A 16923-nucleotide genomic window follows, 5' to 3' on the forward strand; every position below is an offset into this window, starting at 1 on the left:
CCACTGTTTCCTTAGTGAGGAGTTGTCGCTTGGAGGTGATCGGCAGGTCCCCTCTCCCCAACCCCCCTGCAACTGGATAAGGCCACATGACTATCTCTTACTTGCGTAGTATGGGCATATGCGTGTCATTTCTGGGCGAGAGGCTTTAAAAAGCAGTGGGACTTCACGCTCATTTCTCCCGTATAGTGAGTGATAAGCCGCAGGGCACTCCGAGGTGCCGAGGGATGGTAGACCCATAGGATGGGACATGCCTGGGTCTCTGAAATATCAGGTGGAGGAATACTGGACCTTTACGTGAGCACAAAAAGTAAATTTCCATCGTGTTAAGTCTCTAAAAGTTTTCAGCTTAGTTGTTAGAATAGCTAGTGTTGCCCTGATACACACGTTAGGTACCCCTAAATTCAACAGATCCTTAACCCCCCGGCTCACTGTGACTCTGGGCCTCTGAGATTGTAGCTCTTGGATCCTCTCCTTGATCCTCACTCCACCAGCTGTATCTCGACTCTTTAAATCTGAATAAGTAAACAAAACAATAGTAACCATACCTAATGTTGGTGAGGATGTGGAGGAGCTGGAATTCTCATACGCTGCTGGGAGGAATGCAGAGTGTCCCAAGTCCTTTGAAAAACAGGTTGGCCGTTTCTTAACAAGTTAAGCATACACCTACCTTATGATCCAGTCGTTCCGCTTTTAGGTATTTACTCAAGAGAGACCAGAGCATCGTTCAAACAAAGACTTGTACACACGTGTTTATATCCGCTTTATTTTACTAACCAAATCTGATTCTCCAGTCTTCCCCAGGGCCCTGCAAAACGTTCTGCCTGCAGTTTCCGTGACGTGTCCTAAGAATTCCCCTTATTAGGCCTCACTCTAGGTTGAATCGTTTAGAAAATCTTGAATCGTGTGTGTGTGTGTGTGTGTGTGTGTGTGCGCGCGCGCGCGTGTTTAAAATTAGTGTTGTCCACCAAGTACTCTCAATTTCCCTCCTCTTGGGCACATGGTGGAATTCATTCCTAGTCCCTTACCCTGGCCATTAGAAGCAAGTGGACGTGATGTGTATTATTCCTGGATAGAAGCTTTAAAAGCTGGTGTGCATGATGATACTCTCTATTCCCCTTTGCTACAGTGACCCATAATATTTTCAGTAGTGACTTCTTACTTCCTGGCTTAGCCTGGGTCCCTGAATGTGGATGATGCCAAGCGGAATTCCCAACTGTTTCTAAAATAAAGTGTAGATGAAGTAAGAAATAAACCTTTGTTGATTTAACCCACAAATATTTTCGGGTTATTTGTTACTGCAGCATAACCTAGCCCATCCTGACTGATACAACAACCAATCTTTCTTAGATTAACAGCTTCCACCTGCACTTTACCCTAGAACACACCAAATAAAGCTTCTCCCATGAGAAGCAGCTTGATTAAAGAACCTATATCTGTCCCTGTGACCATGGGTTTGCTTTGTTCACATCTTAACATGTATGACAGATTATGTAGCTTCTTGATGTTCATTGGTTTTATTATTCTGAAGAATTACTTCCCATCTCTTTCAGATCTGTATCTCCTCATCCCTACCACCTTCCCAAAGTAAATTTCAAGCATCCTCACGAGGTCATATTAACCCTCTGGCTTCCAACCCCAGAGCCTGCTAATGGAGAATTGAATGTGCCAAGTAGCTCCACTGAATTTCAATGCTTAAAGCAGTTCCCAAGGATGGCCTGCATCCTCCTATGTGAATTTCTCAGACATCGCTCAGTATTTTAAGACCATTGCAGGCATATCCTTATTTTTTTTTTTTTTCAGGTGAAGCTATAGCCATCCAACAAATGAAACATAAAGATATTTAAACAGAGCAATGGGCTCTACAGGGAGACCAGAACCTGCAAACCTCAGTGAACTACCATTGTGTTTTGCTCCTAGATCAGTGGAACCGATAGGAAAAGACTCACAGCAATGATTTTGGTTAACTTGTAACTTCATAGCCCAACCCCTTTCTCCTACCACTCTCTCCTCGCGCGAGTTCCTGTCTTAGTGAAGCCGTGCAAACCAACCAGCCCTTTTACAAAATGTAGTTTTCCAAGAAATGTGGTTTTTGGTCAAGTGAGAGCTTTCACTGGAAGGGGCTAGAATCAGCAGACCTCACCAGCATACATTTTCAGGTGTATCTACTCTATGACACTAGAGGAAGCTGGTCTGTATGTAGCTTGGTTGGGTTTGGAGACAAGATTGGTGGAGAAGAGGGTGTATGTCCCTTGGCATTTGGCCTTGGTTCGGATAAGTCATCCCCAGAGTCATCCAAAAGCTCGTCGCGGGGGCCGGATTCGGGGTAAGAACGGCTCATTCTTGCTGTGGCCTTGGTGATTAATACCCCAGATTCGTAAATACACATATGCATTATCCACACATCCATTTTTATATCAATAGAAAATGCTTTCCAGATGTGCGTTGGAGGTGATAGGATTTGTGCTGCTGACTTTTTATTTTCTGTTAGGTCTCAGCCCAGCCCGGCACACAGCCCATTGTTTTTATATCAAAAAGACGAGCCATACCTGCTTAATGAGCCAGAGGAGTTCACAGCAACCTGAGGGACCTGAAGGAATGCGGCTTTCAGATCCGATTAGAGAGACGTGGCTGGTCCCCAGGGTTCTGAGGTTCAGCTGCCTCAGCCTACAATGTCATCCATTGTCTTTCGGGGCCGAGCGCTAAAGGATTTGGGTTTCTGCAACCCCTCTTCCACAGTCTGTGTGCGCGGGCTTAGGGCACACCCAGAGATGACCACTAAGCTTTCTCTGTTGGCTTTTGTCTGGTCTTCTGTTGTCTATATAAATGGTGTCCGAGGTGGTCTTTGGAGGGGCATGGGGAAGGAAGCCACAGGTTTGGGTCTTTTCTAGGGAAGTCCAAATCCTCCCCAAGTAGGAAGAATCTTTGTTCTTAGACCTGTGAGTGGCAGAGATTTTTACAGTCAGAATGCTGATTTGGCCTTTTTATCAACTGTGTGACCTTGGGCAAGCCTCTTGACCTCTCTGAGCCTTGGACGGCTCATCCGTATACCATAGATCTTAACACTTCATATCTCTTGGGTTATTGTGAAGACAAAATGAGATGTTGCATGGGAAACTCTTAGCACAGAGCCTGGCCCATAATGAACCTTTTATAAATAGTAGCTAATACCATTATCATTATTACTACTACTGTTAATTTAATTTAACTTAAGCCTGGACCCACATGGTGGTCCGTTGGTTTAGAAGTGAATGTGAACAAAATGCCTCTGGAAGTCCTCCCTGGCCCTACCTTAAAGTTTCTCTTGAAACAACCCTGTTTGGGCACCTCTCCCAGAATCCTGGAAATAAACACCATGTCCTAATGTTCTGGAGCCACATCAATGACTTTGAACTCTAGGTAAGTATATATTTTCTCTTTTTTGGGAAGGGCCCATGCTGATGTCGGCCGGCCCCAGATCAGAGGCGTAAGGTGAAATGGCTTTGGAGCCAAAGCTGGCTAGAATTTTTCCTTTGCTGCGTGCCTTCTGCTCTGCCCAGAGTGGACCCCAGCTGGGCACGGGCTAGGCACACAGCGCTTGTTGAATGAGTAGATTGTAAGAGCGGGGCTGAGTGAATAATCATCCTAGAGGAGGTGAGGATATGATAATGATAATGACTTGATAATGATCATTTTCTGGGTACTTAGGTACTCTATTATACCAGGCAACAGACTGGTATGCATGGATTTTTTTTTTTTTTTTCATCTGCTCCTTAAGGAATAGTCTGGGAGAGACATACAATGAAGCTCGTTTAAGAGACGAAGACGTGAAACTTTATCTTGAGACCCCATAGCTCTCGCGTCTGTCTGCCAGGTGATGAGCCCGCCCGCGTCAGTTGGCCGAACGTGTGAGCTTAGAGATGGCCTCATGTCGAGTTCCCCAGCAAGCCACCCTGCTTTCAGTCGAAGATGTCATGGGTGGAAGCAACAAACCAGACCAGCCACCTTTCAATCCTCCCCTTTACAGTAATTGGTTAAATAGATCATGTTCGTCAGATTAGACAGACCGTGTTATGCTCTTAAGGAATTCCATGAACACGTGTGAAAGGATGAGCTGGACCTTTCCAGTATCCTCCAATGACTCCATCGTCATCGGACCATATATTCATCCTACCTTTATCTTTCCATATACACAGAGATAAAAGTCTGCGAGCGACGAAACCACACGTTTAAGAGATGGTTAAATTTTATGTATGTTATTGTAGTTTTAAAAATGAGATTTCTATTTGTTCTTTTTTCTTGAAGTTTATTTATAATTTTAAAAAAATATGACGGAAGTCAGAAAGTATAAAAGGATGTACAGTAGGGACTTCTTCCCCCTATTTAGAGAGACCAGTTTTCCTCCCAAGAAACAACCCAGACTTTGAATTTCTTGTGTGTCTTTTTAGAAAAAGTCGATTATCTGGGTCTTCAATCAGGAGGAAGAGAATTTTCCTTTTGATGCATAGCTGCTTTGTATCTGTTATTTGAGTTTTTGACAACAAGCTCAGTGTAAAGAAAATTAAAGGTAGTTAAGAATAATCATGAAAGGACACAAATAGTCCCCACAGGGGCATCTTTATGTCCCGTCTCCTCTAACTGGGACATCCCACAGTGTCCTCTGGTTCTCCAGTAGCCACAGCAATTGACCCTTTAACTCCACCAGAGGAGAAAATCGTGGGGAGGGCTTTGATCTCTGGTCCCATCACTTTGACTGGTCTCCATGGCAACCACTGTGCCCCAAGTAGTGGACAATGCACCCCATTGTTCCATCCTCCCCACCTTCATTCCACCTTAATTACCTGTGCCCGATTCGAGCTGGTTCCATCCCAGGCTTCCATTTGCTTTGATGAGCCAGGAAGATGTGCTTGTAGATAAAGCGACCCACTCTCCCCTACCCCAGACTCCTCAGTTCCTTTCTTCTCCTGCCCCCTCTGGCCGCGAGATAACTCTGCTGTTCTCACGGGCCTGGGTTCAAATCTCAGTTGTCTGTGTGAGCGAGTCCTATGAACCCTGTACGAGGACTCACCAATTTGTACCTGAGAATCTCAGCTTTCTGCTCCGTACAAATGGGAGAAACGTGGTACCCATATTTTAGGGCTGAAAACTAAACACCTTCGAAGCCCAGTGGCTGGCACATAGTAAGTAACTAATACAGATGATGTGTCTTTATTAACGGAGAATGCCTGGGGGCCCGGGTGACTTCTCTAGATTTGGTTATGAGTTGACTTCTGAATAACAATTGAACTTTTATCGTCTATCTTGGTCTGTTATTTATCATATCTCTCTCTCTCTCTCTCTCTCTCTCTCTCTCTCTCTCTATCATCTCTCTCTCTCTCTCTCTCTCATCTATCTATCTATCTATCTATCTATCTATCTATCTATCATCTATCTATCTATCTATCATCTCTCTCTCTCTCTATCATCTATCTATCTATCTATCTATCTATCTATCTATCTATCTATCTATCATCTCTCTCTCTCTCTGTCATCTATCTATCATCTATCTATCTATCTGTCTGTCTATCTATCTATCTATCTATCTATCTATCTATCTATCATCTCTCTCTCTCTATCATCTATCTATCTATCATCTCTCTCTCTCTATCTTTCTATCTCTCTCTATCTCTCTATCTCTCCATCTATCTATCTATCTATCATCTCTCTATCTATCTCTCTATCTCTCTCTCTCTGTCATCTCTCTCTCTCTCTATCATCTATCTATCTATCTATCTATCTATCTATCTATCTATCTATCTGTCATCTATCATCTTCGCGTTCTCGCTTGATGGATGACCTTCCTCTGCGATGCATCACCTGTTGGCTGTCTGTCCCCAGTGGTCCCATCTTACCCTGCTTTTTCTCCTCTCCAGCCCTCTGCAGGTGCTGTTTCCACTGCCGTGAGAGTCCATCGTTGTCCCCTCTTCCCCTGGTTCACTCTGGTTAACTCAGGTCTCAGCTGAGATGTCCGTCTCTCCAGGGTTTTTACTCGATTCACCGACACGTCCACCTGAGAGCTTCCACGTCTTACTATTTATCGCATTGTGTTGCTCTGTCCGCGTCTTCGCCTGTAACCCCCTCCCTCGGTCCGTGAGCACCAGGAGGGCCGGGCCTGTGTTCTTTTCGTTGTTTAATTCCCCAGTATCCCGTGCCACAAATAACTGTTGAGCGACTACCCTGTGTCAGGTGCTATGATTACTGTGGGCAGATGAACGGACCCGCGACCCGGAACGCCTGGCCATCAGTGGTAAGGAACCACGCCTCCGTGTTGTGTGGGCATGCTGCCAAGTTCTCCACGCCTTTGTCCGTGCCAGCCCGTCTCCAGCGTCCCCCACACCAGAGCTGGGGGCGTAAACCACCGTGGTAAAGCCACTGTGGCCACTGTGGCCACTGTGGCTGTGATTCCCTTGCACCTTGAAAACCCCATCAAAGTGGGGTTTTGCGCGTGTGGGTGCCTAGAACGTGGGCCCCCGGGGAACCAGAGCTCTTCGGTGCTCCGTGCAGCCTGGGACATGGTCAGGGCTTCGCAGCACGGAGGCCCTCAGCACACGTCACGTTCTTGCTCTTCCTGCTTCTGGCTGAGGCTTTCGTTTCCAAGGGGCTTTTCGCACAGTTCCGATCCCATCCACTGCTCGATGATGTCATTAAGTTCACACCAGAGGCCGGTGGGTCAGGCCTGGCCAGGGGCACTGGGCTTCTCCAGAAACGGCTCCTATAAAAGTGCCAAGTGACCTGGTGGGACTCGAAGGGCCCATCGATGCTAAGTAACGTGTACATTGTTTATTAACAACATTGACTGATTTTATTTTCTGTTAAAAGAGGCATTCCTTTCCCACACAGAGAGTGTTTGAATTAAGTTTTGCTGAGAAACAAACGTTTAAGCCATAGATGCACAACTGTAAATTTTTTTCAGGGTGATGGGGGATTTCTCCAAGGCTTAAGTGGAGGTGGTTATGGGTGTTGGAGAGGGAAAGAGAATAGAAAAGAGAAAAATCTGGGCAGGCCTCCTTCCTCCCCAGGCAGGTCTTGGAAGGACCCAGTCTGAGGCCACAGTATTTTGCAGGATTGCGTTTGATGAAGGCCCAGCTGGCTGCCTGGCTTTCTCCCGGCTTCTGAAAGGGGATGTCTTGCCTAGAATCCAGGATTCCTGACTCCCATTAGTCTCTCCACCCAGAGGCATGATTCGAGACATTGCTAAAGTCAAGGTCTTACCAATTTTAGTGGTAGGAAAAAAGAGTGTTCCAAGATCCCCAGATAAACTTATTAGACTCCCCTTATGTGCTCTATACAATGCAAGTTAGCTCCTAGGTAGCAAACTCACATCTTCCACGGCTGGGCAGGTAGCGCAGATGAAGGAGGCTGATCAAAGCTGTATTCATTTTGTGGGTTCCCAGAAGGAAACAGATGGTACTCCCCAACTGGGCCATTTGCTGGGAGGTTACTCGAGGGACTGTTTTAGGTGTCTGGGAAAGATGGAGGGCATCAAGAAGAATAGTGGGGTACCCTGAGGCTAGGAACATGTGGGAGCACTCATGTCCCTTAGCCTGAAGAAGTTACTGAAGAGTTCCATGCAGAAACTCTGGGATGGGGTTCCGACTTTGGGTAGAGGGACTCAGCCAACCTGCAGAGACCCTGGAACCTCCCCGGGAGGGAGCTGAGGAATGTACACCCCAGCTTTGCTCCACTCACATTTCTTCCTCGTGTTTCCTCTTGACCAAGTTCAACTTGGAGCCGAAGGAGGGACCCATACAGATCCATAAGGATCGGTCTCCAGAGAGAAGGGTTGGGAAGGGTCGAGAGTGTATCTGCTGGGACACGCATAAGATACCTAACATGCCACAGAGCAGGTTTCATTCCCACAGAGAAATATACCCCACGTTCTTGAAAAAACATGGCCTTCGTCGTCTACCTTAATTTCCGTGTGGCTTAGTTTCCCTTCTTTAAAATGGGCCAACCGACATCATCATCAACAACAACAAGAATAACAACAAAATAGCACCCACTTACCACCCTCAGAGAGTTGTTGTGAGAGTTAAATGAATTAATTCCTGCGACGAACTTAGACTGCCCCAAGTAAGTGTTACGCTTTTATTTTGTTATTGTACCATCACGATCCTTTGTTTCTGTACTTTTGAAAGGGACGCAGGTGGAAGACCTATTTTGCTGTTCCTATAAGTAGAACCACAGTGGGAGCTCAGTGAAAAAAAGCAATCGACACGGAGGCACAGTGTAAGGAGCAATAGAGAGTGGTGGAGACTGTGGCAAAATGCGGCGTCCCGTCTAAAGGGACCACCCGCCACTCAGCTGTAGCTGATTATGACCTCGTAGGAATGTAGGCTGAGTGTTTCCAGGACTTTCAAGTTTTCAAGAAAAGCTGAAAAACTGCATGTGAAAGCTTCTGATTTTTAAGCGTTGGCAAATGATGCAAATTTAAAAAAAAAAACAAAAAAACGTATCGTCTCAGCCAATGCTTCGTGAGCCAAGCAAAACAGGTCTGAGGGCTGGATCCAACTCACCACGTAGCCAGTTGTGATCTTTGCTTACGCTTACGCCTGTGCAGCTCAGGAAGCTGTTGGCTTCTCAAGGCAGAAAGAACATGACCTTGGCCCCTGGCAGAAGCCTCTGTAGTGAGGCCTGAGCTGAAAGACCAGAAATAAGATAAAGCATCCTTGACCTAAAATGTAAGATGTTCATCAGGCAGTAAGGCCTTTCTCATTAAAGGGAGACATGGGGTGGATTTTACTAGAAGCCGGGACAGGTCTTTTATCACCCTCATGAGCCGAAGGTGGCTGGAATCTTGGTTTCATTTGATGACTCTATAAAGTAAAGTTTATTTTGTCTAATTTTTTTTTTTTAACATTCTTTTTGGGGCAAGGAGAGAGAAAACCCGACTCAGTGATAGTATATAAATTTGAAGAATCATCATCAGCACGCATCACATGATCCTCCTGGGGAGAAACCAGGCTGCGGGCCGAGCGTCTGCGTGCACTCACTACAGCCCTGGAGTGTGGTTCCAGCTCTCCCTCTTCCTTCCCTTAAAAAAACATAAATAAAAATGCCGATTTGAACTCCCCGTCTTCGGAGAGAGACCCGGGCATATACTCGCGTAGAGCTCCCCTCCCCGCATGCACATCTGTTATTCACATTGCCGCGGTATAGTCTGCTTGTTCAACAATGCTCAGAATTATTTCCTCTCGTTACTCCCCATGTTGCTTCAAAACCACACTTGGAAAAATAAAACCGCTGAAGGAGACGGCCAATCAAACCCCCTGGCCTGCAAAACTTTCCGGACACAGAAGTTGGGGGGCGGCAGGCGAGGAGGAGGGGGGCGCCGAGGGGCGGAGGGAGCGGAGCCATAGCTGTGATGGATTCCTACTGTTTCCTGTGTGTCTTTTTGTGCGTCTGTGTACAGGGATGTCTGTACATGTGTCTCTACCCGGTGTCTGCCTGGGCGCATGTGTCTTTCTGTCTGTAACCGTCTGATTATCTAGCTGTACGTGGCCATCTGAGCGCTGTGTGTCCATCTCATTTGGTTTCATTTTATTATTGTGCTCCAGCTTCATTGAGGTATTTTTGACATCTAACATGCGTAAGTTTAAGGTGTATAACAATGATCTGAGACACGTGTATGTTGCGAAACGATCATCACACTAAGGTTAGTTAACACCTCCATCTCCTCGCAAGTACCCGTTTTTGTGTGTATAGTGGCAACCTTTAAGATCTATCCTCTTAAATTTCAAGTATATAATGCAGTATTGTTAATCATAATCACCATTCATTGGCTCCCAAGAAGCGATTCATCTTGCGGCTGGTAGTTTCTACCCTTTGACCATCATCTCCTCCTTTCCCCACCTGCCCGCCACTGGCGACTACCCTTCCGCTCGCTATTTCTGCGATTTTGGCTTTTTCGAGTCCACATATAAGTAAGATCATCCAGTATTTGTCTTTTGTGGTCTGCCTTATCTCACTTAGCATAACCCTCTCAAAGCTCACCTATGTTGTTGCAAAAGGATGGACTTCCTTCTTTTTTATAGCTGAGTAATATTCCATTGTGTATGCGTGTGTATGTCTGTGTGTGTGTGTGCACACACACTATAGTTTCTTTATCCATTAGTTCCTTGATGGTGTGTGTCAATTTTAAATAGCACCCATTTACCGAATGCTTATGATACGCCAAACCACCTACTAAACACTTTTGCGTGCATAGGTGTTTCTGTCTAACCTTTACAGCAACCACGTGGCACAGACTATGATCTTAATTTTACAGGTGACTAAACTGAGGCTTGCTTGTTCATTCATTCATTCATTCATTCATCCATTCATTCAAATATCTCTCCAGTACCTCCTGTGCACCAGGCACCGTCCCGAGCATGGGGAAATGACAATGACGGAGACACACATGCTCCCACTGCCTGGGAACTCGCATCTGAGTGGGGAGAAGCACATTCTAGACTAGTGAACAAAGAAATATTTCAGAGCTAGTAAGTGATGGAGCTACAATGTGTTTCCTGAACTCGTTAAGGACAAGCATTGAGCCTCAGACCGTTGAGCCTGAGCTAGACTTCAGAAGAACAGGTGCCACGGTTAACTTGACCCTTTGCAAAGGGCACATGGATGCCAGGTGAAAAGAGGGCCTAGGGTTGAATGCTCCATTGGACGGTCGCCTCAGCCATTTGCTTGTAGGAATGGCATACCCTTCAGGGTTTGGATCTTGCACAAATTACACCCCTTCGAAGGGATAGGGAGAGTAAACCAGGTGAGACCCATTTTGTGCATCATTCTGCAGGTGCAGTAACTGGGTATACTGGAGACAGAGACCCTTTCGTGATTGTTCTGGATTAAGTCAAGAAGGCATGGATCTGGGCATCACATGGACTCGAGTTGGAAGATTGGTCTCCCCACTTATGGGACGTGTGCCCTAGGGTAAACCAGTCTGAGAATTGGGCTTGAGGAAGATACAGACACTCAGGCTGATTCTGGGAGACCCAGAAGGGAGGAAGGTTCATTTTCAGTTAAGTCATGTTAAATGGAGCCCTCAGCTCCCTTGGGGCTGGTTCACACCAGAAGATTCCCTCGCCACAGCAGCAAAGCAAAGAATGTTCCCGTAGCAAGTTGCTAGTATTCATTGAACCTTTTTTACATGCTAGGGACTAGACACCCATTTACACGTGCTGTAAAAAGGGATAAGACCATTTTAAGAATGGAGAAACCGAGGCTCAGCATGGCTAAGATATTTGTGCAAGGCCACACGACTAGTAAGCCATAAATGCGGGGTGCCAATATGGGTCTCTCGGGCTTCAAGGACAATACCTGTCGCCACTATAGCTTCTCTGTAACAAGCAAACGGGTGTGATGGGGCTGGATATGAGTAGACGTGAAGTAGGGAAGGCTGAACATTAGGTCTGTGGCCTTGGAGGAGGTCCTATCAGAACTCCTGAGTGTTCAGAGACACAGGAAAATACTCACGGGCCATTGAAAGGAGACCCATGGAGAAGAAGGAGCTTAGAGAGGCTGCCCGGGTATTTCCTAAGAACTTTGAAGATTTTTTTCTTCCCTCCCAGAATGCACCACGACACACTGCCATCCTGTCTTGCTTTTATAAATTTGGTGATTATGGAGCTGGGAGTAGAACAGACTTGAGCTGGCAGGGAGCCTCAGAGAGTTCTGGTATCATTTTGTCTCTCTCGGGAACAAAGCAAGCATAGTGTTCACTTAGGCGAATGGCTCTGTATTTCCTGTGATGCACCAGGAATTAGGCACTGATTCCTTGCTTGTGTCTAAAGGTGAAGAAAAGGCAACCTTCCCCTTAGAACCACTCAAGGTACTTCAGGTAGTGAGCCTCCCATCCATGGAGGCATGTAAGCAGGGACTGCACTAATTAATGGAAGGATATCTTCTGTCGGGTAAGAGGCTGAACTAAATAATCTCTGATGTTCTTTTCCATGCACAATTCCACGTTTCTGTGACATTAAGGATTTGGTTATATTCAGGGCAAATCAACAGGGATTTATACAGCATCTACCACTTCCTCTGAGGCTTAACTACTCAAGGATCATGTGGCACTTTTTTCCCCTTCGAGTCTCGATAATTCCCTTCTGTTTTTCTCTAAACTCAGGCACAAAGATCATATTCAATCGATGAGTCATTTGATTTATAAAGACAGTACAATAGAATGGTTCTGAGCCAGGGCGAAAACGTTGCTCTATCACTCACTAGCTGAATGACCTCGAGCAAAGGACGAAACCTCTCCGAACCTCCGTTTTCTCAGCTGTAAAATGGGGCTAGTAACAGCACCCACCTCATAGTGTCGCTGTGATGATTAAGATCATCCATGTAAAGCATTATCATGGTGCTTGACATAGCTCTTACGATTATTTATTCCACAGAGATTAATTAAAGGCCAATGAAGTGTGGGACCTGGGGACTCTCTCGTGCGACGTTTAGAGAGGAAAAAGGTCCTTCTTCTGTTAAACAAAAGCCCTTGTGTTCCCACAATAAGAGGCATTGGTATAGACAGAGGAAATGCAAAGCAACATGCACACCCCTCCTCTTGATTTTCAAAAAGTCTTCCCACGAGGTCACATTTGGATGAAATCCAAAAGCTTGGGTGATGGTCGGGCCTTGATTTTATCAGAATCGGCTTTTCCCAACCAGACTGCACATGCTATTGATATATAATATAGCGTTATTTATGACTTGTTGAATACCCACAGTCTGTTCAGCCCTTTACAAGAGATAAAGAAGATAAAGTCCCAGGCCCCCAGGGGTTTGTGATTTAAGTCGCTCAGACTCAAAGTGCACCAGCTGAGAAAGAGTTTGGATGCCCACGGCACGTCGACTCTAAACTCATTTATTCTTCCCATAAAGAAGACAATTAAGTGAGAGGCTGAGCTTGGATCTTTGTAGAGTTTTTTTTTTCTCTCAATATAGGAAAAACAATAACAGCAGATGCTATTAAAAATTAATTAAAAAAGAACTCTTTCTAAACTCGAAACCATGGAGCAATAAGTCATCACGAACCATGAAACGGAGGAGGTTTTGATTTCCTGTCCTCCTTTATAAGTCTCCAACTTTAAAACTTTACCGTCCAAATTATTTACCATATGGGGATGGGGAAGGGAGGATGATGGGTTTTTAAAGGCAGGGGAAGAAATACAGACGGATGCCATGGTGCCTGGCAGTTCGGCACACTTAGGAAATTGGCAGCATATGCCAAGATCCCATTAAGCCTCTCCCCGTTTGCCCCGAGAATACTCGCCGGCCCTGCTTCTGGGTGCAGAGTTTACAGTGCTCGCCTTACCCCCAAAATTTGCCACGAAATATCTCTCCCTTATTATTATTTTTCCATCACTCTAGGATATCGATAGTCTTCGGAAACAAATGACATCATTTTATTTACAGCATTCTGCTTTCAGTAGTGGTATTCATTCCTATCTTCAAAATGTAGTAATTCTCAATCGCTGGAAACGTCGAATCCTAGAAAATGTAGCATTCCTATGCATAATGTGAAATTAACTCTGGCAGAGAGTTGCACTTTTTTTTTTTTTTTCTCCCTAAATGGGAAAGGAGTTAAACCTTGGAGCTCCCACTGCAGCCCGTACTCAGTGAAGCAGCCATAAGAGAACATTACTGTACCACCGTTCTGTTTTAAGAAAGAAGGTGGATTCTGCAGACCCATTGAAAGAAGCATCTGGATGTTTATTAGCCATGGGGCAAACTTGGTCCCAAGTGTGGTCAGGTCTGTGCAGAGTTGTAGGGAGGTTGGACAGGTATGAACAGGGTTTATCTAAAACATGAACTTCCCTTTTCGTGGTCAATCTGATACCTCACCCCAGAGAGAGATTTGGGAGTTGCCCTCAACTCTTAATCTCTCTTTTCCTCGTGTCCATTAGATCATGGCATACTACATTCTAGGCAGTTCTTGGATCCACTTCATGTACACCCTGGGCCAGGCCACCGTTCTGTTTTATGTAGCAGATAAGAATGACTTCCTAACTAGACTCATCTAGCTGCTTTGTCTTTTGTAGGATTCCATTCATTCATTCATTTATTCATTCATTCATGCATGCATTCATCCATTCATTCATGCATGCATTCATCTATTCATTCATAATAAATGTCTTATTGTGGTATGACATACACATAGTAAAATACACATATGGAAAAGGACCCAGCCCAGCCCCATGACGATTTCACAGCGCGAAAGCAGGATGTACGCGGCACCCAGAAACTCCACATTCCCAGCTCCCCGAGAGTCCTCTCATTGCCATGCTCAGCCCCTACCTCTCCCCACCCGAGGGAATCCCTGTCCTGACTTACACATAGACAGGGCTTTACCTGGCTTTGAAGCTTAAATAAAATGGAATCGTCCACTATTTATATAGTCAGTTCTGCTAGAATGCTTGTTAAGAAATCGCACATCTGTCCCAGCACGATTACTGTATCAGGGAAGGATGTGAGCAGAAGGCACATTGTGCATTGGCTTATGCATGATTTTGTTGCGAGAAACTGCTTAGTAGGTGTAGCAAATGGCGCCCGGCTGACTCGAACCCCTCGGAGGAATCCACGAAGGGCGCTCACCTCGAGCATCTGCCCCCGGCCTGCCTCAGCTCACTGTGTGTGTAGCGATCACACCCATCCACACCTGGTGTCACAACCTCCCCTTTGCAGACAGTCTCCTTCCGCCACGCCACAAAAAACCACAAGCTGCAGACCTTCTGATGCAAACTTTGAGACGCTTCCCAAGCGCCATATTTACTGTAGTATTTACGCATTAAAGAAAAACAAACAAAAACAATTTAACGTCTAAAACCGTGCTACCATTTTTATATCTTATTTTTTTTTTCTTAATGTATCACCCACAAAGTTTTCAGTTTTGTCTCCCTAACCCCATTGTTCCCTATATTTCTCTTGGACATTTACCCTGTGGCTTTTACTGAGCACAGAGCAGTGATTTTTAGGTATGTGTAGGTCAGGCCACAGCAGAACTGACTGTACTCATTCAAGTCTGGCTACTCTCGTGGAGCACATGGCGCGTTAGTGAAACTCATCACGCTCCTCCACGTAGCTATGGATGGATCGTTCCCAATGCTGCCTTTTACGACATTGCTAAGGATAGCGCTATTCATGTATCCATCCTACTATATGGTGGGGCATTTGGATTATTTCTAGTTTTTGGCTATGTCAAATAGGGTGACTGTGGACATTCATGTATGTGTATTTTCATATTTCTCTTGGGCATTTTACCTAGAAATATATTCATCTTTAGAAGAAACTCCCGAAGAACTTTCTGAAATGAGCTGTACCAATTTACCCTCCCACTGGAAGTTAATGAGATGTCCTAGGTTGTCTGTTTATTTGTCAGCTGTGATATAATAAAAAAATAAATATTTGATCTTGGTCCTGGTTCCTGGCTTATAGCTAGCTCCTAAAACCCTTGGCATTTCTGCAGTGTGACTGTCTTTAGTATGCTAATGAGATGACTAGAAGCTGGAGTCCCCTAGGTAGCTTCAAAACGAGGGCCGGTCACGCGAAAGACCAGGGCATGATTAGAGGGTTGGAACTCTCAGCCTCACTGTCCCAACCTCTGGGGAGGGGAAAGAGGCTGGAGATTGAGCTAGTCACCAGTGACCCGTGATCTCATCAAAACTGTCTTCATAAGGAACCTGCACGAAAACCGCTGAACAACAGGGTTTGGAGAGCATCTGGGTTGGTGAACGCATGGAGGTGCTGGGAGGGTGGTGGCCTCGGAGAAGCCGTGGAAGCTCCATGCGCCTCCAGCCCCACCCCAAACCGTGCCCTGTGCTTCTCTTCCGTTTGTTTGCTCTTGAGTTGTGTCCTTTATAGTAAGCCAGTAAACACGAGCGAACTGTTTTTCTGAGTCCTCTGAGACGTTCTAGCAAACCATTGGACTTGGGGAAGCGGGGTCGTGAGACCTCCCGACCCCCACTTTGCAGCTGAGCTGGACAGAAGTGGGGGTGACTCGAGCATCCAGTACTTGTGACTGAAGTCAGGCCCATCTTGGGGGACTGAGCCCTTAAACCTGTGAATATGGCACTATCTCCAGGTAGTTAGTGTCAGCGTTGAATAGAACACTGAGTTGGTGCCGGGAGATTTGGAGAATCGGGGTGGCTCGAGGAAAAACCCCACATGTTTGCCGCCAGAAAGTGCTATGAGTAAAAAGAGTTCACCCACACTTGGTGTTATTGGATTTTATTTTTCACTTTAGCCATTCTGGTGGATGTTTCAACTCTATTTTTTTTTTTTTTTTTTTAAGGCAAGGCAACCCTTGGTTAACCTCAAGATTGCAAGGACCTTGTCAACTTACAATTCCTTATTTTTTTATTTTTTACACCTATTTTTTACTACCTGGTCTTCCTAGGTGGTCTCCCATCCAAATACTAACCAGGCCCAACCCTGCTTAGCTTCTGAGATCAGATGGGATCGGGCTCGTTCAGGGTGGCATGGCCATAGACTCACCTCTATTCTTGACCACTCTGATACCTTCACTCTATCCAATAGCCAGAATGAACTTAAAACGCACAGCTCTAATCATGTCACTTCTGATTCAAAGCTCTGTCATTCTATACTGCACTTATGATACCGCCTGGGGCTCCCGTGGAAGCCTGACTTCAGGCTTGTGTAATAACTCTTCTTGCTCTTTGCTCTATCCTACTTGGGTCCTTTTAAAGTTCTTGCACACGCTTTGCTCTCTCTTGTAGCTCGGTCTTTGAAATGACGGCCCCTTTGTCTGGAACACTCTGTCAGCCATGCTCCTTTCTTCACGATGGATTTCTGATCATCTTCCATATCTCATCTTCATAAAGCATCCCTTTAGCAGGATCTTAACCGACCTCTCACATTAGTTTACATTGGGGTCTCCAAGCTACGACCTGTGGACCAGATTCG

At 45.6% G+C, this 16923-nt stretch overlaps 1 pseudogene; it reads right to left on the reverse strand.

The window, feature by feature from the left end:
* Positions 1–16370: 16370 nt before the first annotated feature.
* LOC118603507 lies at positions 16371–16490 on the reverse strand (annotated as a pseudogene).
* Between the last annotated feature and the right edge of the window lie 433 nt (positions 16491–16923).

Source organism: Rousettus aegyptiacus, unplaced genomic scaffold, assembly GCF_014176215.1.
Source record: "Rousettus aegyptiacus isolate mRouAeg1 unplaced genomic scaffold, mRouAeg1.p scaffold_m13_p_5, whole genome shotgun sequence".
NCBI classification, from domain to species: Eukaryota; Metazoa; Chordata; class Mammalia; order Chiroptera; family Pteropodidae; genus Rousettus; species Rousettus aegyptiacus.